The 21,247-nt window shown below is 37.5% G+C and overlaps 1 protein-coding gene across 3 annotated transcripts in view; it reads left to right on the top strand.

Annotated features, from left to right (window-relative positions):
• Positions 1-6,441: 6,441 nt before the first annotated feature.
• Positions 6,442-21,247, top strand: part of EPHA6 (EPH receptor A6) — a 405,075-nt gene continuing 390,269 nt past the window's right edge. For 2 of the 3 annotated variants that reach the window (XM_029961479.1, XM_029961480.1), the window contains exon 1: positions 6,442-6,498. The gene's annotated coding sequence lies outside the window, so the exon portion shown is untranslated. The remainder of the gene's footprint in view (positions 6,499-21,247) is intronic. The other variant, XM_029961478.1, reaches the window with a different exon arrangement.

The following is a 21,247-nucleotide window of genomic DNA, read 5'->3' as shown; positions in this document are numbered from 1 at the left end:
GCAAACAGCATTGTCAACACTTGGTTTACCATATGATTTGCTATGATTCCTAGATATTTTCCCAGCAGAATTTCCATCTAGACAGGTGCTCCTCATCCTTTGTTACTGCATCTCATTAATCTTGCCTAAACCAGAGAGCTGCTGCATGCAAAATAATGAAAATTATGGAAAAGGATTCCATTGATACGTGTATAATGAATGCCAGTTTATTTGTTTTATGGAAAACAGGCCTGGTCATAAAACTCAAGCATTTAAATAATTTTCCCCAGTTGATTACACATTAATTGCCAAAGGTACCTTGAATTTTGTAATCTCTTTCTTTGTGTCCTTCTCAGGCAGACAAGCCACAGAAGTAATATATTTAGATTTTTTCTATTAGAACAAAATCTCACAAAGACAGTGAAAATCTTACCTTTTTTTTTCCTTATTAAACAGATTTTAGCAAACTGAGGTCTAAGAAACCTCAAAGTAGTTTCAGGGACTGTTAAGTCACAAAATTTGAGATATTCATTGTACACCATTCAAAATTCTAACTGGTCACATTTTTCATTAGTAACATGAAAATAAATATAAAAGTAATACTTGACAAAAAGCTAGTGAGTAAAAAAAGAAAGAGGATGTGCAGACAGGTAAGAGAATCAGAGAGAGAATATCACTTAGAAAAGGTCAGCCCTTGAAAATGAAACTTGTTTTAATATAAGCAAATGGATCTTTGTCCATTCAAGAGCAAAAATGTGACCCAAACTGAAAAATATAATGATGAAAAGAAGTGATTGTGTGAATGGCAGTGGTCTTGGTAGAGTCATAACTGAGTCATAAGTGAGTGCAATGCTGAAGCAAAAAATAGGCTAATGTGACCTTGGATATAGAAACAAATTATAAAATAGCCAGGGCTCTTAATATATATTGTTAGAAGGAATGATTTCAGAACACTGCATGTGATCCTCTTCCTAAACATGAAAAATACCATAAAACCTGAAAAAAAGGACAGACACTTCAGAAGAGAGCAACAACTCTCTTGAGGGCTGCAAGTGAGAGACTTCAAAAGCTCAGTGTGTTTGTCTTATAAATATAAACTGTTTGCAGTCAATAAGTAAGCTCTCAGGGATAAAAAAAAGGTGCCAGTTTTGCCTGTTTCTGGGTATCATGTGTAATGATTGCCTACCCTGCTGGAAGACACTGAAACTTTCCATTTTTTTATCTTTTTTTTGTGCAAAATATATTGGTCTACAAAGAACAAGAAATGAGGCAGGGTGATCCTACAGCCTGTTCTGATATCGGACTGTGATTCCATGAAGTTGGTCAAAATCATTTATTAGTTTAAAACTGTTAGGTCAGACTGCCTGGAGATGTGTAAAGAAAATAGAAGAGAAAAGAAACTGGTGAAATGAAGGTTTAGAAATCTTTTTCTTTGGCTGTACAGACACAATTGCAGAGTTCATCTTCAGAAGAGTATTTTGGAATCAGAATTAAAATTCCACACTGTCAGTCCTTGGGAGCTCTGTTCGTCATAATTTTAAATCAAACAGTTCCCTGGGGACCAGGCAAAACCTCTGAAAAGATTAATTTCAGTTGTAAAGTCTAATAATAGCAGTGTAAGATATGTTCCAAAAAAAAAAAAAAAAAAGAAACTGAAGCTCAATATGGCATAATGAGTTATAATAGTGTAATTTCTATTAAAGTATGTACTGGAAAACAAAGCTAAACACTTCTAAATGAATGGGGCACTTAACTAAAACAACAGGTTTACAGGTGTATGTTTGAATCTGTATATTATTGTTGGGCAAGTGGCAGTGTCCCTGGCTCAGTTATTGAAGGAAGGATATTCAAGTGCTAAATCTTTTTGTCCAAAGAGATTTTTTGAGGGATCTTTTGAGTTCATTTTGACTCTTTACATGTGGGGCAGTTTGAGCCACATTAGAAATCCAAAAATCCAATGTTCAGGCTCCCCCCACCCCTTCCTAACAATTTATCCTAACATCGTAGAGAAACCTTCAGACCAGAGGCTTCTGTAGGGGAAGGGGGAAGTATATACATTTATTTACACAAATAAATACTATACAAACTAAAGGCAACTATATATATATATTACATTTCTATCACTCAGTCATTTCAAGCCCCTCCTTTAATTTTAGTCCAGGAGCAGCTTTTCAAGGCTGATACGTATCACAGTCTTTTACTGTGGGAGTGTTCTGGGCTCCTGAACGCTCCCACCTCACCAAGTTCCAGTTGTTTCTCTCCTCACCAACTCCAAGAAGACAGCTGGGAGTCCTTGCTCTCCTGCTGCTGGTGATCTCTCCCTCTCGGGCTCTCCCCTGGCTCCGTAGGCTGCTGCAGTGCAGCTTATCAAGGGTCCACGGCCTGGAATCTTCCTTCCCCCACAGCAGTTCTCGGCTGCCCCCGCTCAGCTTTGGCAGCAGCTCCCGAGCTCTGGGCTCGTCTCCCATTTCCCCTGGGACTCTTCCCTGAGCGCCGGGCCGACTTCCACGGCCCAGTCTCTTGGCTCAGCTTCAATGGTGAGCCTCTCCTCCACTTACCGTGCAGGGAAAGGAAAAGCCCCCCTCTACAGCTTCACTGTGGAAAAGGAGGGGGGAGAGAGGGCTTGGCTGCAGAGCCTGCCTCTCTCCTCTTACCTCAGGGGCTGTGAAATTCTTCTTTCACAGCACACACTCCAAATGCTAACTCTAACTCTAGCCAAAGGCTGAGTTGGGGGGTCGCAGGGCTCCCCTTCTCCCCCCGGAGGGGAAGAGAGAGAGCCCAGCCATCCCCTGGCCTTCAACACCTACACGCAGCAGACACCAACAGCAAAACAACCAAGACAGAACTGCCAACAGCTTCCAGTGCTGTGATATAAGATTTTGAGCAGAAGTGAACAACATGAGTGGTGACTGGCTCTCCAGGGAACACTGCCCTAGCACCCAATCACCTCTGAGCCCCCCCCAGCCTCTCAGGGGGGCCAATTCCAAACTATGACACATGACTTTGTAATGGCAGACCTGCACTCTTTCACTCCTGTTCAGCTCTGCAGGTTTTACACTCCATGTCACCTCAGAAAAGTGGCTGCCCCACGTGGAGTGGGTGCAGAAATGTCAGTGCCATTGCTTAGTTGCAACTTAGAAGTCATCATCAATATTAACTGCAGTAGTTCCAGACACTTTTGTTTATGCTGGCTTGTCCAGAATGGCCACTTTTCATAGAGCCTCATTTAAGAGGAATGAGACTTTTTATGGTCTATAAATACAATTAGCTCAGTTGGTTAGAGAATGGTGCTAATAATGCCAAGGTTGTGGGGCCATTCCCCATATGGGCCATTCACTGAAGAGTTGGACTGGATGATCTTTGTGGCTTCCTTACAACTCAGCAAGGGTTGAATCCATTAGAATCCATTAAATAAAATAAAGGAGTATAAAGAAGGAAACAGAGGGACAAGGGTCAGTAAATGTGCCTTCCTGGTTCCATTAACTTTTTAGGAATTTCCTTGTTTTGAGTATCATTCACTATTTCCTTTTAGTCTCTTTGCATGCAGATTTCCAGTTCTTCTGAAACTTCCGCTCTCCCGCAGTCAGAGGGGAAGCTCATCCCTGCCTGCAGTTCAGATGTATACATTCCTCTTAGTCTGGATCTCTTTGGCAGCCGGAATTTCCTGTGAGTTGGAAGCTTTTTGGCAGGCCAGCTCTGTCTGCCATCAGGTCTGTGCTGCTGGGGATAGAGTGCTTCTTAATTACCTCATTTCGAGAGAGCTTGGGTACCTCTGCCCCACACCGAAGTCTATCATTCAGACATCTCCAAATCACTCAAGTGTGTGAGGGTTTTATTACTCTATCCATGTCCTCATTTCTATGTCAGGCTCTGTTGATTTCACAGCTTTACTGGAGTTTGGATTTCTCTGGCATAAACATAATATTTACTTGATGTGCCAGTATTTACATGGTTTTGATTGAGAACTATTTACTGCCTTGTAATACAAGTACTGTTGCGAAGACAGTCTCTTAAATTTTACAATATTCATTTTGAACTCTGAAGGTGATACCAGTTTAATCCTGGTTGAGAGTTGTTTGGTTATTTGAATTCTCCAGTTTGAGGTTTTTCAGAGTTATAAGTGAACTTATATGAGCATTCAGGAGGCTTGGTATGTAAAATGCATAAAAACCTGCATTTTAACAAAATTCAATTATTTGTTGGGGATCATTTATAAATGTGTATAAGAAATATTAGATCATAGTTCAACGAAATCTAAATTTAATATACTTTCAGTGATGAATTTACTCTAGTTCTTAATTTTTTTAATGTATAGCTCTGGGCTTTCAAGTAGTACTTGATTAATTCAGGCAAGGAATTAATTCAGGCTCCATTGAAGAAATGAATTAGTTTTCCTTCCTGTATTTTAGGGCTTGTTCCATGGAAGTATTACTTTTGAATACCTGGGTGATATTTATTAAACTTTGATCCTGCTACCACAAAAACTGTAAAACTGAAATGATACTTTAAACTCTGATGCTATTTGTAGAAAGAATTTGTTTCTTCCTTCAGATCCACAGGTTTGGTTGTAACATATAGTGTATTTAATTTGATTATTTATTTAATCCAGTATTAAAGAATTATCATCAGAATAGCACTTGATAAAGAGGAAGATATAACTTGAAACTCAGCTGAAAACAAAGCACATAACAAATAGTCTATGTTTTTTGGATGGAGAGAGAAGTGGAGGAGAGATGGAGAGAAATAAACAAACACATAAAATGAACTTAAATATTCCCAGAAATCAGCTGGGCATTTGGTCTTCTCTATGGAAAGGAAATATCTAAACCCAGTAACTTAATTTTTTTGGAGCCAACAGATTCCCAGTACGTTACACAGTTTACACAGGAAACTGCTGCATCACGTGTCAAATGGGAAGATGCTTTTCTTGATTCTTCAACAAGAGTCTCCTGACACAAATATAAAATACTGTGAGTGCTGTAAATCAGCAGAAGCCAGCAAGAGTCTCAGTGGTAATGGCGATCCCATTTTTTTGGAAGTAGAACGGGGATTGCAAAAAAAATGGTTAATTTATCCTCAAATTATTCCCAAAGCTTCATAAAGTGATGACGTGGTGGAGGGCAGAATACTCCCCCTTTGTTGAATATCATTTTAAAATGTCATTAATTTCTTCAAATAAATCATTAAACTTTTATTTGGTTAATGCTGAGCTTCTTACTTGCTTATAAGTCTGCTGATGAGACAGCAAACTTCTGCTTCAGGTTAAAAGTCAACATACATTGAAATGAAGAGGAACTTTAATTGTCACTGATACAAAAGACAAAGGAAGATGCTGGGTTGAGATTCCTCTAATGAGCTGTAAAATTCTATGTCCTTGCCAGGGTGCCTTTTCCATAGGGCAAGAAAGCATGACCTGGCTGCTGCTGGTGCTGACCCATGTTATAGAAACACATTACAGGCAGCTGTACATTGATTATTTGGACAGATAAGAGGTGGAAGATAGTGCACAACAATATAAAACCAACAAATGTATGCACAGAGTAGCCATGTTCCAAACATACAGCTTCATTTTTTTCTCCATCATTTAACCAGTAGAACTGGAGTTTGTGGGCTGTGAGAAGGAAGTGAGTGTTCAAAACACACCAATGTGATAATTAAAGTAAATTCCCCTATGCAATACTTAATTTTATGTTTAAATTGTAATTTAGCTTTATGAAATTAGAGGGTTGGATGAAACAATTCCATTAGAGGGCAGTAGTACATGTGGGTAGAATGTCTCATGTGCTGCATATTTTGTTTATCATTAGCTTCATTTTTCTCTTCCATTCACTAATGTAATTTAACGTATTAAAATAATTCAGAAACATTTTTGGTATATAAATACAATAATGTACATTGTTTTATGTCAAATAATAAATATTACAGAACTGATGCAAAATATTGTAGCAGCTTTCAAGACTCTGATATTCCAGCTAAAATAGAAACTGAAGTTGCTTGTCTCTCTGTATTCCAAGTTATACAATTTGTATATTGTATAACTTTACTTCTGTGAAGTTTATGGCTTTTAAAAAAAAGAACTCTTAATTTTGAAACTCTGTGTATCTTTATTTTATTAGCTTTAATGCTTAAGTCCATGTGCAGAACTTCTAGATTCCCAGGCGGGGGTTTGCAGAAATGAGCATGTTTATTCAGACACCTTTTAATGGTTAAATATCAGTAGTGTGTTGTGATTTGACAATGATTTCTGCTAAAGATTTAGGGTATGGGGTTTTTTTCCAGGTATATGTGTTAAGAAATTTAGTAGGTAATGAAATGTAATCTGTGAAAGCTGAAATGTACCTGGCTAATATGGCAAGTTCAGTCTATGGGGGTTTAATAATTTACTATGTCTAATAATTGTGTTTGTCTAATCCAAGCAATACCACAAACACACCATTTCTTTTTCCATTTTCAGTTGTGTTACTTGATACCACAGCTGCTCTTGGAGAACTGGGGTGGAAAACGTTCCCTTTGAATGGGGTAAGTCTCACCATTTTGGTTTTTTGGAGGCATTCTGACACTCTGGAAGTGAGTGGTTTCGATATCTGTGTGGATATTCTTGCAACACAGGTTTGTCAGAAAGATTTAAGTTGTTCTCAGGGTTGTGAGTGTGAATATGCAAAAATGACATGAGTACACATTATTATGCCCTTCTCTTACTTTCCTAAGAATTTATCTTACTTTAAATCCAATTCTGACTCTTACATATCTTGAAGCTTCGCATCAAAAATTCCTGCGCTGGAGGAACGTGTTATGACTACATTTTCTGAAAACTAAAAGGAAAAAGAATTTTCAGTTTTATATTAAATTGGAGCAAAACTTTAATGATTTAGGTGATAATTAATATGAACTTCGGCATCTGCTAAAATGGTATCACATTAGCTAAATCAGAAAAAATTAGAAGTATGTTAATGTCATGAAGCCAGTTTAAACATCAAGAGAAAATATTTTAATTGGTTGTTTTTGGTTTTTTTTGCTGCACTGACCATTCTGGTTTAAAGTTTGCAATTCCAGTTTAATGGCTTACATTTCACTTTACTGCAGTAGAGTTTGCACTGCACATACTGTATATAGCTTATTTTTATATTAGTTTACATTATCTCTTGATTTTTGTATATGAGGCATATAATTATTTGCTTCTCTGACATGAGCTCAGAAAATACTGTTTTCTCTGAGTGAAACATCTTGTTTCATTTTCAGTCATTTTATTTTCTGTGATTTGTTCCAGAAGGAAGTAGAAATTGTCTGTCTTCAGCACCTTAATAATCCATTTTTATAAAATGCCTTCTGTGTCTGTCCCCTCAGGGATTTCAAGCAATGTGACATTTCTTAAACTCAGCCTGTTTCCAACTTTATGGATTACCCTTTTTCAGGGTTCTCCAGTTCTTTGCCTTCTTGGACATTCTTTCTGTCTCTTACAGATACTTCTGTGTTTTACATTTTGTATGCAGACTCACACAGTCTGAGTTATAATTCTGAAGTTTTATTTCCTTCAAAAATCCCAGGAAAAGCAAATATTTTCATACACTACAACGACAAAATGCAGGGAGGAATTTTTGCTTTCAAAAATCAAATACTGTCACATACCACAATGAGGAATTTTTGGGGGTTTAGAAAGGCTGGCATTTAGAAAGCATACAAGATATAATTTCAGTTATTCTGTAAATTTTTAAAAGCTTTAGGTACTTCAGTAGCAATAACCGTAGTACACAAGCACAAAAAAGTTGATTTAAAAGATAGCTATTACAACATATATTGGTTGGTCATACATACACTAAACATTAGTTTTTGTAGCATATTGAGGATTTTGGGTGTGTTAGGACCTTTGCTGTGTTTTGAGAATTGGCAGCACTTACTAGAATACAAGGAGTTTACACTGGAATCAGAAGTTGGGATTCAATTATTAGAGAATTTCCCAAATATTCACGAAGTGGTTTTTAAAAAAACAAGCAGGTAAATATGGGGGAGAAGAGTGGTTTGTAGCATAGAGTCATAGAATCATTTAGGTTGGAAAAGACCTCTAAGATCATCAAGTCCAACCATAAACCCACCACTAAACCATGTCCCTAAGTGCCACATTTACACGTTTTAAACACCTCCAGGGGTGGTGACTCCACCACCTCCCTGGGCAGCCTGTTCCAATTCCTGACTATCCTTTTGGTAGAGAAATTTTGTCTAATATCCAACCTAAACCTCCCCTGGAACAGCTGGAGGCCATTTCCTCTCATCCTGTCACTTGTTCCCTGGGAGAAGAGCCTGACCCCCATCTGGCTCCCCCCTCCTACCAGGGAGTTGTAGAGAGTGAGGAGGTCTCCCCTGAGCCTCCTCTTCTCCAGGATAAACATCTCCAGCTCCCTCAGCTGCTCCTCATCAGACCTGGGCTCCAGTCCCTTCCCCAGCTTCATTGTCCTTCTATGAGCACACTCCAACACCTCAATGTCTTTCTTGGAGTGAGGAGCCAAAAATTAACACAGGATTTGAGGTGTGGTCTCATCAGTGCCAAGGGGGATGATCCCCAGGGCCCACCAACTGGATGTAACTCCATTCACCACCACTACCTGGGCTTTCCAACATGAGGAAAACATACTGAAAAAGGCTTCCTGGGATATAAAACAGGCAGAAGAGGTAAAAATGAAAACTATGAGAGAAAATGGATTAATTAAGTTTGGAGAGAGAGTTAAGAAAAGCGTGTGTGAACTGTTAACTCGGGCAAAAAATATGTCCAAGCTGTTGATAAATTATTCTAGTCCATAAATGGGATAAAGATTCATGTGCACCTCAACAGTGAAGTTTTTGAACAAACTTTTTGGGAAGTTGTAGAGATGAGAATACATGACTTGGAGAAGAACAATTCACTTAAGAAGCTGTAAGACATTGTCACAAGCAGCAGAAGGTGACTGGATATGCAGACAAACAAGGTCCTTGATTTCTTACAGTGGAATGAAAGTCAGCATTCCAGGACAGGCTGCTGTGAGCCACAGGACCTGGTGGAAATGGTGCCTAAAAGAGTGAAAAAGCTAAAAAAACCCCAAAATAAATAGTGGAGTCAATTATGAAATTAGTTATTTCTTTTGCTCACTGAGAATTATGTAGAACTGCTGGTTAAAATCTGTGTTTGCTGATTTTTCAGATTTAGCATAATTCTGACAAACTTCATTAAAATATACCAAAGGTACATTTTGGTGTAGATATTTGAACATATTGAAATGCACAAAGCTATTAAAACACAAAACTTTACATTAATTACTTTATCTAATAAAATATTAAAGATACTAAAGTTAAAAATTACATTGTAATGTATTTCTAAACTGTTTGTATTTATTTTAGGATCCTGTACATTCCACAAAAGTAAGAAGAAAATTGAGTTTACAAGTGCTCATGTAATGAACAGAATATGACATTTGTGTGCTTCTTCATGTTTCTTAAATGTACTCTCTGAACAAAAGACTAGTGTTCATGTTAATTGATTCTTTTTAAAATGGAAGGTAAAACAGTGCTTTTGGGGTAGGTTAATAACTCCTGCTAGACTTACTGATTTAGTAATAAACAGTAAAACTCTTACCTTTCTAAATCTTGCACAACCACCAGAGATGCTGTTTTATGGCCACAGTGCTTTCTAGTCTGAGCTACTAATCTGCCCTAATATAACTCAGATTATGGTAGAACTATTGGTGTGATTGAAATTAGCACTGCAGAAATAAGAACCTGTTTTGTTCCACGATGGGCACATCAGCATTTTCTTGTTTCCTGGAGGAGAGTGACAGATTTTGAATGGTTTGTGGTTTTGATGGAGATTTTTGTTCAGATACTATACAAAACTTATTACTTTAATCAAGCTTGGGGTTTTTGTAAGTGCATGTGTAGTGTTTATGTGGGTAAGAAAAATGTCCTTAACATACAGTTACGGCTCTGATGAATATTTTTGAGTTAGGAGGATGGGATGAAAGATTTTCTTGAGATTTTGACACTAACAAAAGTCTTTAATTTGCTGCCATACTCAGTCACCAAGAATGTTTCCATTAAATTAAAGAGCAATTGAAATAATAATACTTGGGATTTGGGTAATATTGAGTAAACCTCAGAGATTTTAAACTTACAGGCTGGGGAGAAGTAGGAGGAAAAATCAGGAGGTATTCTTTTGGAACTTACAGAACTTTAACCTTCACCTCCCAAGTTTTTATTTATAGTAGATTTATAACATAATTTTTGTAAGCTTTCAGCAGTTTTGGTAACCTCTAGAGGCAGCTACTCAAGGAAGTAAAGATACAACATAGTAGTTCTGTGTGTGGCATTTGTATGCAAATCATTTAGCTGCAAAGATAAGTCAGGCACAACAGTGTTATCCATTTCTTGGTAACATAATATGTGATTTTGTTTTTTAATTTTCTTCCAAATTATTTGTGCTACCTTCCTGAAGCATGAGAATACAATAGTTTTTCTTACAACTGTGTTTTCTTTATTTGCCTGTCAGATTTTTTTTCGCCTGCATTTTGAGCAGGTAATAAATTTAGTGCTTAGAGCTACAAAAATGCAGCATAAAACATTAATATCTTTGAGGTCAATAGCATCAACTTTTGTTGATTGAGTTCCAATTTAGCTTCTCAGTGATGGGATGTCTAAAATTTCTACTTTAATAATGGACACATTTGATACTTCCTCTGTTCTTTGGGCTATGGTTCAAAATGACTGATTGATTTATGAGAAGCATGCACTATGGAATGAAAGGAGATCTTTACTCAACAAACTGTCACTCTATAACCTTGAAAATGCAGAGCAGGCATTTTTTTAATTGGTACAAAAAATGGGAAAGCACAACTTCATGTGTTTCACAAGAGGATGTGAATATGAGTCCAGTGAAGTGCATGTGAACTATTATCCAAATTCCAACCAAAGTCAATTTGCTGACCTTGGGGACACAGTTATTTTTTTTTTCAGCCTGTGCTTCTTTAACTGCTAGAAGGGCAGGTTTTTTTCTAAAGGGATTAAGCACAGTTTATGTGGTTAACAAGGTTTTGAAAATTAGGGAAGAAAGGAAAAAACCCTGAAATGTAGTGGTCCACAACCTCCATTAGCAGTAACACTAATAAAATTACATACCTTGGACAACTCCAGTTTTTGAGATTTTTTTTTCCTTCTGTCTTCAATCTAACTCTTTAAAAAATTATGATTTATTTCCCATTGCATTAAGCAATTGAACATAGTTTTATGAGCAAAGTTGGCTCATAAACTGTGATTTGGAGACTATTGCCATAAGGGCCTCTCTAGTCCTGACAAATTATAGATTGGTTTGGGTTGGAACAAAGCTCAGAGATTGCTTAGTTCCAGCCCCCCTGCCATGGCCTGGGATGTCACTATCCCAGGTTGCTCAAAGCCTTATTCAACCTGGCCTTGAGCTCTTCCAGGGATGGGGCAGCCACAGCTTCTCTGGGCAACCTGTGCCAGGGCCTCCCCACCCCACAAGGTGAGGGATATCTAATCTAAACCTACTCTCAGTTTAAAGCCATTACCCCTCATCCTATTACTCTGTGTCCTTCTAAAACGTCCCTCTCCAGCTTCCCTGTAGGTATTGGAAGGTGCATCACATTTCCCTTAATGATTGGGGTGTGGTATTTTGGGGGGGAAACAATCGAGAAGGAACATTGCAAGAACAGGCTATCATGAGGAGAAGAGGTTTTCCACCTTCCATCCTGAAACCTTCAAACATAGTTTTTCAAAAATACCCTATCCTAGGATATCTTATATCCTAGGATATATATTTTATATATATATAGCCTATTCTAGTTGAAGTTAGAGCACCTATTTTCAGGTCCATAAAGGTACACACAGGTAGGACATTGACCTGTTGGATGGAACAAGTCCAGAGGAGGCCTTCAAGTGGATTAAGGGACTGGAGCACCGCTGCTGTGAGGAAAGGCTGAGAGAATTGGGTGGGGGAGAGGGTGGATAGATGAGGAACATCAAGTTCTTCCCAAATCTCTCTGTAGCACAGCTCCAGTTTAACCTTTCCTTGCATTTTTGCTGGAAAATCAAGCCCTGTGATCATCTTCCTGGCCTCCCCTGACCTTGCTCCAACAGGTCCATGTCCTTGTTATGTTGGGGACCCCAGGGCTGGATGCAGCACTCCAGGTGTGATGTCAGGAGAGGGACCAGAGGAGGATAATCCCCTCTTCTCCCTGCAGAAAAAAATTCATCATGAAAAATATTCTGCCTCTAATGTTAATCTAAATTTAACCTGTGTGTAGCCACTTCGCAAACTCGAAAAATCAGTATAGAAGAAGGGCAAGGTGACTCATAAGTTAGAGCTGTGAGAAATTTAAATGTGGAAGAGACTTGTACAAGCTACCTTGACTTGTCACAGTGGGCAAAATGTACAGCCTGAGCAGTAAAGAACCTACTAGAAGTTCTCTAAATTATTTGACAGCTGTGTGAGTGATGAAACTACTTTAATCTTAGTTCCTTCAGTTATTTGAACAGTTTCCTTGTCAATTGGTAATTTTCCTGTTGATTTATCCATGGGAGTGATCCTGGTTTAAATATCTTTTGCTTTGGGGGATCTTTTAAATTCTTTTAATAACTGTCACTAATATACAGTGTTATGATTCCTTTCCTGTTATGAATTTTTTGACTGATCTTGTCAAAGTACTGATTTTTTTCCCCTGCCAGACTGATTATTTTACCCTTTCTGTTAAAATAATGGTTTTACAGTAAATGCATCAGTCAACAATTTTTTTAGCTGCTTCTTAGCTGATTAGAAGACATTCCTATAGTTTATGGTAACACAGTTTTGAATGGCTTGGTGCTGTTGGGCACAGGTGATACCGAGGTTTTCCTGCAAACGTTTCTTTCAGTGTAGCTGAATCCATCTTCACCTTCATCTTTTAAGTTATATCTCAGAAGGTGTCTTTATAAATATAACTTAAAGTCACAATTTGTGGGGTGAATAAGATACTCGAGGGTATTTAAAACCAGAATTAAGAAGTCTAATTGCATTTCTCAGTTCCTGGGCTGCTCTTTGGCTCAGTGACCAAGGCATCGTGGTACAAAGACATCCTCTGCCTCTTAACATGGCATCACGTGGAGGGTTGGACTCAGCCACTGCCCAGGCACTTGCTACTCCCACCCCAGGGAATGGGGAGAAAATCAGAAGGGTAAAAGCCTGTGGGGCAAGATAAAGACAGTCTTAGTAAGGAGGGGTGTGTAAAAGACTCAAAGCCACTTCCTCACCACTCCCCACCTCAAGCCATGCAGTCTCCAAGCTGGGGCTACTTTGGAAGAACTACCATGTCCACTGTTCCCAGCCTGATTGCTGAGCATGAAATTATATGGGGTGGAATATCCCTTTGGTCACTCTGTCCCCCCTCCCATCCCCTGCCCACTCCTGACCTACTCCTAGAGAGGCCAAAGTGAGAAACAGAGAAGGCCTTGATGCTGTGCCAGCACCATCACCATGCTGTGTTTTCAGCACTGGTTTTGGTCACCAGTATAAATAGGGAACCATATGGGCAGATTAACTCTATCCCAGACAGACACAGTAAACAGAATTGAAATTAAAGTTGTGTGAAAGTCAACAGGAAAAAATGGCAACACAAGAAAAACACTTCTGTCTGGCAGGATTTCACTTTTCTTCCAAATAAATTATGGAATCAATTTGATTGGAAAAGACCTTTCACATCACTGAGTCCAAACACAAACCTAACACTGCCAAGTCTACCCCAAGCCTCGTCCCATATCTCCAGGGCTGGAGACTCAACTACATCCCTGGACAGCCTGTTCCAATGTTTGATAACCTTTTCTGTGGAAAAAGAAAAAAAAAATTAATCCTAATACCAAATCTAGATCTCCCCAGGCACATCTTTAGGCTATTTTCTGTCATCCTGTCACTTTTTTCCTGGGAGAAATACCCAGAAGCAACGTTCTAAGAACTGGGGTCATTTCTCGAGGAAAAAAAGCATCCAGAATCTTAAGTTCTTTCCTCTATTACAGCAGTTCAGCTGTAATAAAAATATGTACTTACATCCATGAAAGCTCACCAGCAGTATTTCAGAGGTGTCACAGAGGCTGTGGTTTTATTAACGAGTTTAATAGGAAGGAGGGATTTATCTGTCAGAATATTTAACAGGGATGAAGGAACAGGAAGGGAGCTAATCAGATTTTCACACAATATGGGGAATTTACAGAGATGACATGAAGAAAAATATTGGAAGTCACATATTTGAGCTGTTATTTGGGTATAATCTACATCCTCTGCAATGCCAAATTTAAAATCCTTTTTGACAGTCAAGGTGTTATTTCAGGAAAAAGGTAAGTTGAGGCGTAGGATTTTTTGAGATTAATTTCCATCTTCAGGGATTAAACAATTAGACATATCCAAGATCTTGTTAAATGTCTAGGAAAGCTTTTTTAGATGAGTTGCTGCTGCTAATATGAGATGACTTGCCTGTGGGAATTGAGTGTCCATGTTTCTTTTCAGAGCATCTCTTAGAATATAAAAGTTTTCTTGAAAACTCTATACCCCAGTAACTGTCAATGTCTAGGTAAATTGGTGCATGCCTGAAATTTTCTTTTTGGTCTGTATTTCCTGGTAGAAGAGCAAAAATCTTAATTTGCAACCTGAAAAGCCTGGAGCCACAGAATTAGTTGTGGCTGTGCTGGGAATTTGAAAATCTATTGGATGGGCACAGAGTTATGGGAGAATGATCCATCAGAAATAGTTAAAAACCCAAAATGTGCAAGGCACTGTGAAGTAGAGATAGTATTTATCACCCTCATTCTTTTTGTACATACATTTGGGCAGTATCCTAATTATATTTGTGTGAAACACCTAATTACAGATTCCACAGAGGATTGTTAGTGGCAAAATACACTGTCGTGTTCTTATTTGGATATTGCAAATTTATTTGGGCCCATTTGTGCTCTCCACTGTGCATTCACAGATCTAAACCATTCATGGTCTAAACAATGACAGATAATTTTCTGTAAATTAAAAACAACACCAAAAAAAAAGCCCTCCACAAACCACTTGCAGAAAGGCAGGTATAATGAAGGAGGATCATAAATATATTTTCATGGTTCGGTACAGAACAGCTCTAGACTTACACAGTAATCTGTAATAGGAAGGCATTAAAAGTAGTCTATAAACTGCTGAACTAAATGCAATTCGTTGGTTTTAGTGTATTAAGTGGTAAATCTGAACTTTGTGTTAGAAATGTTACATACACTTTTGGCATTCTGTTTCCATTCCTGTTTAATTTAAATGGTATTGTATACATATGTATTTCTAGTAAAGGCAAAATTTCTTCTATGTAACTGGAACTATCTCTGAAGCAGAAGCATTTTTTCCCTGGGTTTGTAGTAGGATGACCTCTCACTAGGTTGTTGAGCTGGGAACTCCCTGGTTATTCAAATATTTAACTTAAAACATACCAATGGGGATAAAATCCATGTTGAAGCCACATTGATGAAATTCAAGTGTATCAACTTAATTATATGACTCTTAATGAGTCGGGCTTTTTCTTGGCCAAGGTCAACTTCCCTGATTCCCTCCTCACACCAGATACTCTTTACTTCCTTATGAAGAGAAGCAATATTTAAAATACCAACTTTCTTTTTCCTTAGAAAAGTTGGTTTGGTTAAAGCAGCTCATGCCCAGAAACTACTCAAAAGCAAATTTAAAACTATTTACTTAATTTTCTTTGTATTCTGATTTTAATGTATCTTGTGTATTACATAGCCCTTAATTATAATGCACACAGAAAATCGATTATTTTTCAATGTATGTTGTATATCATGTAGCAGAGAGTAGCAGTGTTTATATTTTCTTTGTTTCTCATTTTAGGTGTGAGAAATATTATAACTAGTGGAGCAGAGTAAACATTTAACTTTTTTAGTTGTGCAGTCCAACAAAATGCTAAGTTCTGTATTGTTTTTTCAGGAACACACTGGTTAGAAATTAAAATAAGTAAGAGTACCATCCATGAGGTGTGCACCTATGTACTCAGTGTACAAAAAACAGCTTTCATGTCCTCTTAGTTGCACAGTCGCTGTTTGTATTCAGAAGTTTACAATATCTTGGCTTACCAAAAAGGGCAGTAAGAAAAAAAGGAAAAAGAAAGTATAATTTAGTGAAACTTAACACATTCTTGCCTTTTTTTATGTAGAAAAAGAATTGTATTTTGAGAAGGAAGATATACTGGGTTAAAGAAGGAAGAATGATTCATTCAAATTCTGTGGGGTGTATTCTCAGCAGTGTAGTATTATAGAATTTTTATGTCAGCATGTAAATACTCTGATATCAAAAAAACTCACTCATACACATTCCCAATTAAATCTAATATTTTCTGATATAATTCAGCCTTCCTTTTGCACACACATGGACCCAGAAGGAATGCCAAATTGAGTGTTGCCTTCAGTACAAATAGAAGGAAAAGAAAGGACAAAAGCAAAGTGGAAGGAAAGCAATATTTATGGAAATACTAGGTGCATACTGAGCATTTCTTTATCTGAACCACTGTATTTTCAGAGAATTAAGAACTGCTATATTGTACTTCTGGGAAATACCCCTTGAAATTCCTGTCTGCTTAGGAAATGGTCTCATAAATGCTAAAGCAGACGATAAATATCTAGGTATTCTGAAAAGAAATCTCTTTGGATTGTTCAAAAGCCATAATTTTATTTTTTTTCCAAGAGAAAAAGGTAAAAGTGGCAGCACCAAAAGATGCTTCACTATCTCACGACCAGTTACTGCTTTTTATTCATATACTGTGTTCAGTAATTGAGGGAAACTCTACCAAACTTCTACTTTCTTTTTATCATTTTTAGTTACAGGAATAATTTCTTTTCTAAAAGTAGATCTCTTATGTATGATGAAAAATGAAAGAATAAACAGGTTCTTAAGGATTTGCAGTAGCCTGACCTTATATTGGAAGCCTTTACTTAGACTTAATAGAATGGAAAGCTAGAAAACCTAAAACAAAACCATCCCAACTTTACTTTTGAGCCTTTTACAGATATTTAAATACATTGAATGAATTTTTAAAGTAGCCCAGACCCCTTTGCAAATTGCAGCAAATCATTTATGTTCTGATGGTGCTTTAAATGATGGGATTATAGGATGTATGTGGGTACCAAGAGTTTGAACAGCTGCAAGGATGAAAAGACAGTATACCAGTAGTTTTTCTGCTCCACTGGAATTCTCACCCAGTGGATCTTAAAAAAGCAATCAGGAGCAGTTTGGGGCAGAATTAAATCCTGCTCTATTGCTCAGAATTTTATCCTTTGTGGTGCTGAGACAGACCTTTCCATTTCTTTTTGAGAAAGAATGGAACAAGGATTTTATCTGTACCATTTAGTAAACATTGTCTGCAACCATCATATTTGTTGCAGTCTTCAAGGACTTAATACTTTTGGTTTTCTTCCTCGTAGGCAGAGACAGAGGTTTTGCCCTGCTTTTACTTTCTCCATTTGTTTGTATTTCATCTTCTGTGGAAAGGTCCCTGTTTTACCAGCTTCCTCAGTGACCTATCCTTCCTTGTCCATGGGTTCCTGCTGGAAACTCAGGTAGACATACAGGGTATGACTCTTGCAATAGATGGCCAGGGAGGAGGAGTACAGTAGTGTTGGATTGTGCAGCCTCCTCCTTCTTGCTGTTTTGCAGTGATCCTACTTGAGCCTTCCATCAACTCAGGGCTGAGATGAGATCCTGACCCTCATATGTATGTTGGAGTATAAAATTAAGCCTGAAACTATTAAAAAAGCAACTCTCCAGCTGGACTGAAAGTGTGGTGTTGAAGAAATTCTTCTCTGCTTTTCCCTCTCTGCCAGTACAGATCTGTCTCCAAACCTGCAGTACAAGGTTTGAGCTTGAAAACTCTTCTCTGAAGAACGGTTAACATTTAAAGTGTGCAGCACTTGCTACTCCAAACTATAGAGAATTGTAAACTTCAGATTTAAGATGAGACACTTCACACATTCGTTTTCACAGGTGATTTATTGTGCTTTCCCTGTAAAGGGATCCAAGTCAGTACAGAGGCTTTTATCACATGGAAAAAATACATGAATATGTTTTTGTGTAAGCAATCATAGCAGAATTGGATACTCTTCATATAATCCTAATAATCTACTTCAAAAAGCAGAAAATAGATAGTTTGTATGTATGTTTATTGGCTGCTGCTAAGGAAACAGAATTATTTTTAATATTCACAATTCTGGGGAGAACAAAATAAAACAAAATCCAGGTATTTATGAATAATAATTTATAACTGTATTTCAGATTGAAGAGGATAATCCTCTGCTCTCATATTTAATCAAAAGAATCCTCTCCTAGGACTTTCAAACATAATACATGACTTGCAGAAATAAATTGAAAGATCACAAGTGTTGTTGAGATGTAGAACCACATTTGAAGAATGCAGGTGTTGTAGCTGACTTTTTGTTTTTCTGGTAAAAAAAGACTATAGTTTTACAATTAACAGAAATGGATGATCTCACTTGTCAATATGAGATTTCAGTTAGTGTTTCTGGAGGCTTGATGATCCTGTGGGATTTTTTAGAGACAACCAAGTTTTCTAGTGGAAACAATGAGACAAGGTACCTCTGGATATTTCAATGTTGGGGAAGGGTCCTGCAGACTACATCTGTTTAGAAAATAAAACCAATGAAGTCTGCCACTAAATGGAACAAATATGTATGAATTCAACTAGTAACAGAAGTCTATTAATGTTTCTTGTAGATTCTCTAGTAGTGTTAAAAACTGGGCATATTTTAGAGCAAGTAATATAAAATAAAAGAAAGTTTAATTTAACAAACATAGCAGCTAAATAATGTGATGATATGCTCAACATGACCTTGTTCAGTGATTTCTCTACATTTCTATTAGTACTTGTCATCAGCTTTCCATACTGGAATATAGGGAATACTCCTGATTTTGTTTTTCCTCTCAACTAATGGATTCATAGATACTCTTGCACTGTGCTTACAACTAGTAGGACATGTAATGAGCTTTAGGCATGTAATTTATGCCATAAAATTTGGGTAGTAATGCTCAGCTTACTGTACCACAGATTTTACTGCATACTCATGTTGGGTCAGAAGAATGCTGCTAATAATTTTATATCAAAAGAGTTTAAAAGATTGATCAAGTTCATTATTAACACCAGCATAACTAAGGAGATTGCTTTGGTTCCCTTTTGCATGTAGGTTACTAAAGGGATTGGCTTTAGCTCCCTGATTCTTGCCATGATGATTAAGGGGATTTGTTTAAACACCCCATTTTATGTGGTACAGCTACTGTAAAAGGATTAGTTTTGGATTCCATTTTCACATGGGAAAGCTAAGGGGATTAGTTTTAGCTTTTCATTCCATGACAAAATAACTAAGGGCAATTGCTTTCGCTGCCCATGTGGTTGCATCAATATTTTTCTTGCTTTTTCTGTTCTTGTTTCAGTTTCTTTTCCTCTGTTTTTACTGCCCAAAGTCATTTTACTTCAAGCCTTCTGCCCTGTATATAGAAGGCCCATGGCCCATACTAAACTTTTTATCCATTAAGGAAAATGAATGAAAAGGAATGAAATTCCAAGTGTTTTATTCTCTCCCTCACTGAAATTCAAACACTAGAATTTCTTCGGGTAAAATCACGGGTGGGAATTACTAAATCCACACCAACAGGCACTCTGTAAGGGTGGACTTTGTTAGCTAGGGATCAAAAACCTAGACTTGAGAGCTATCAGAAACTCTCCTTCTGTTCCTGCACAGCGTTGCTTCTGTGAATATACAAGTCCCAGAAGAGAAAGCTCTGAGGTCTCTGTAACAAATTGCACTGTGCAGCGAGAACAAATTAATATTTTCAAACCACTTAAAAGCAAATGAGATGTCTACATGTAAATTCCAAACAGGTACTTCATGCACAGCTAATGAATTTATGTCTGTGCTATTAAATAAAGCAGGATCTGTGCCCTGGCTTTGAAGATGGGTGTCTCCACAAAACCATTTGAAATACTTGCTCTAATCTGAGTGTTTGTCTAGGGAATGAGCAGGTTTCAGCCTACAAATCCAGAAACTAACGAGATTCGTTCTTTGACACCCTATTATTATGTCTCTTAATCGTTATTTGTGTAATAGAAATGCTTGAAAATTTAGCTCTTTACTTACAAAACTACTTTAACATGTCAATCTTTGTAAGTATTTCTTTTGGTGTGCTTAATATTAAAAATGGTGTTAAATTCTGTGAAGAATTGGTCTGGTATATCCATTTTGTGTCAGAACACGTATACAAGCAATCAGAAAAACCTCCAGATGTTGGCTTTCAGTTTAATAACCATTAGCTCACTACAGGCCTCATCTATGCTGGAAGCACTTCCTGCCTGATGTGCTCAATCCTGCTGCCCAAGCCCATCCATTTTATTATTCCAGACACAGCCTTAGGGACAGTATTCCTAAGAGAATACTTGCAAAAACACATGCTGTTTTCCACTTTCAGTCCTCCCCAATAGCAGAAGTATTTTAGCAGCTGCTGTTATGAGCTGTCAGCTCAAGAGTTGGTTATTTCTACTGTGTGTGCAGCCATTTGAGTCATATATGGAGTCAGGAGTGTGTATGAACATGTGAGAGGTGCACTTAGAGACACTCCTCTAGGATTGCACGTGCTTAGATCTGGCCCACTGAGTTGTACAATTACCTATTTTGAGCTCACAGCACATTCTGAAATATACTTCACCCTTTGTACAGCTCAGTAGAACTCGGTGTTTGAATTTGTCCCTTCAGTGCCCTAACTCAGCTTTAAATTTCCTGGGCTTTTTTGCCATGACATTTTTTTCCCTTTTCCTTTAAAAATAAAATGCAACAAAGCAATTCGAAAAGAAATCTGATTTTCTGTGAAATTTTACAGATTTCTCGAAGGGAAAAAAAAAAGCAATATAGTAAGTCAAGACAAAAATGCAGCAAACCACCTCAGGTAAAAAAATGTAATTCTCTGTAATGTATTTGAGGTAGCAGTGCTGTGAGAAATTTGACTTTCACTCTAGTGCAGCTGATTTACCCACAGTATACCATCAGCATCTGATGGAGAAGAAAACAACTTAATCAAACTTTTTTTTTCCATTTGGGTCAGCACAGGAAATTTCCTGAGGGAAAATGTTTTGTTCTTCATAATTATTTTGGTTTATATACTGAAGATTGTTTATAGGGTTGAAGGACTTCCTTCTTTACTGCTACAGAAGAGCCAGGATAACAGGGT

The sequence above is a fragment of the Manacus vitellinus genome, unplaced genomic scaffold, assembly GCF_001715985.3.
Source record: "Manacus vitellinus isolate BGI_N305 unplaced genomic scaffold, ASM171598v3 scaffold_35_pilon, whole genome shotgun sequence".
In the NCBI taxonomy this organism is placed as follows: Eukaryota; Metazoa; Chordata; class Aves; order Passeriformes; family Pipridae; genus Manacus; species Manacus vitellinus.
Note: the sequence above shows the minus strand (reverse complement) of the source record. Positions and strands in the feature narration are given on the sequence as shown.